This window comes from Tupaia chinensis, unplaced genomic scaffold, assembly GCF_000334495.1.
Source record: "Tupaia chinensis unplaced genomic scaffold, TupChi_1.0 Scaffold000063_1, whole genome shotgun sequence".
In the NCBI taxonomy this organism is placed as follows: domain Eukaryota; kingdom Metazoa; phylum Chordata; class Mammalia; order Scandentia; family Tupaiidae; genus Tupaia; species Tupaia belangeri.
The window spans coordinates 1,166,547-1,168,329 of NW_006159521.1; positions in this window are offsets into that span (position 1 = coordinate 1,166,547).

Sequence of the window (1,783 nt, forward strand, 5' to 3'; positions counted from 1 at the left end):
TAAAGCCATCCCCTCTCCCACCATATCACCCTCCCCCACGGCTGCCACCAAAGCCATCATGACCACTGAAGTTTCCTCCATGACCAAAGTTGTCACCACCAAAACCACCTCTTCAACCACCACCGAAGTTTCCAGAACCACTTTGACCTCTAGGGCTGGAGGAAGCACTAGCCATTTCTTTTTGGACAGGGCTTTCCTGACTCCAGAGTTGTGGCCATTCACAGTATAGTGTTTCTGAATGACAATCTTATCCACAGAGTCATGATCATCAAAGGTTAGAAAAGAAAAGCCCCTCTTCTTGCCACTGCCTTGGTCAGTCATGATTTCAATCATTTCTATTTTCCCATACTGTTCAAAATAATCTCTTAGATGATGTTTTTCAGTGTCTTCTTTAATGCCACCAACAAAGATCGTTTTCACAGTTAAGAGGGCACCTGGTCTTTGAGAATCTTCTCTTGAGACAGCCCTCCTTTGGTTCCACAACTCTTCCACCCACCTTGTGTGGTCTTGCATTCATGGCTGCTTCCATCTCGTCCACAGTGGCATACGTGACAAACCCAAAGCCCCTGGAGCGCTTGGTGTTTGGATCTCGCATTACCATGCAGTCTGTGAGCATTCCCCATTGCTCAAAATGGTTCCTCAGGCTCTACAGTTGTTTCAAACCTCAACCCTCCGATAAAGAGTTTCTGCAGCTGTTCTGGCTCTTTGGGACACTCCAACTTAGACATGACAGCAGTGGGAAGAGAGTTCAACGATGCTTCCCTGGCGGTGTCCACAGGCAGAAAGCAAGATTTATTTCATTTTATCAATTTATTTAAAAATAATTATTTTTTATCATTATTAAAATTTGCTATAGGGGACATGTGCTCACCAAACAGAGAGAGAGAGAGAGAGAGAGAGAGAGAGTGAGAAAGCAAGCTACAGGTCCAGGACCTGAACTGTGGTCAGCCATGTGGGAGTCCAGCAGCTTAACTACTACACTGCCTACTGGCACCAATTTTATTCTTATTATTTTTTAATTTTTGATTTGTTATAGGGCACATGTGCTCACCAGAGAGATACAGAGAGAGACAGTGAGAAGGCAAGCCACCAGGTTTAGGACTTGAACCCTACTGGGCCATATGGGTGTCCCATGCCCTAACCACCATACCAACTGCTGGTCCCACTGTTAATGCTTTTTGTTTTGTTTTGTTTGGAAAAGGTTTTGGGGACCAGCAGTTGGCTTAATGGCTATGTCGCTGGATTCCCATGTAGTCAACCACAGTTCAAGTTCCGGACCCGGTAGCTTAAACTCATGCTGGGCATATATGCATGCATGCCCAGGATCCTGAGAGGAGAATAGAGAAGGGATTGTGGCGTGACCATCCCTCCTGGGGGGTGATTTCTCGCTTTCTGTCTCTCTGTCTCTGTCTTTCTGGCAAATGTATGCGCCCTATAGCAAAAATCTCTCCCCCGCCAAAAAAGAGAGGTTTTTGCTTTAGGGTGCATGCTTGTTTCACCAGAGAGAGAAAGAGAAACAGTGAGAGGGAAAGTGAGAAATCACACCCCTATGCTGCAGTCCCTTCTGCATTCTTCTCCTGGGATCTTGAGCACACACACTCACTTGCATGCCGTGATTTTTTTATGGAGAGGTTTTTGCTATAGGGCATGTGCGCTCGCCAGACAGAGAGAGAGAGAGACAGAGATAGAAAGCGAGAAATCACCCCCCCCCAGGGGGGATGGTCATGCTGCAATCCCTTCTCCTCCATTCTCCTCTTGGGATCTTGGGCACGCACGCACACGC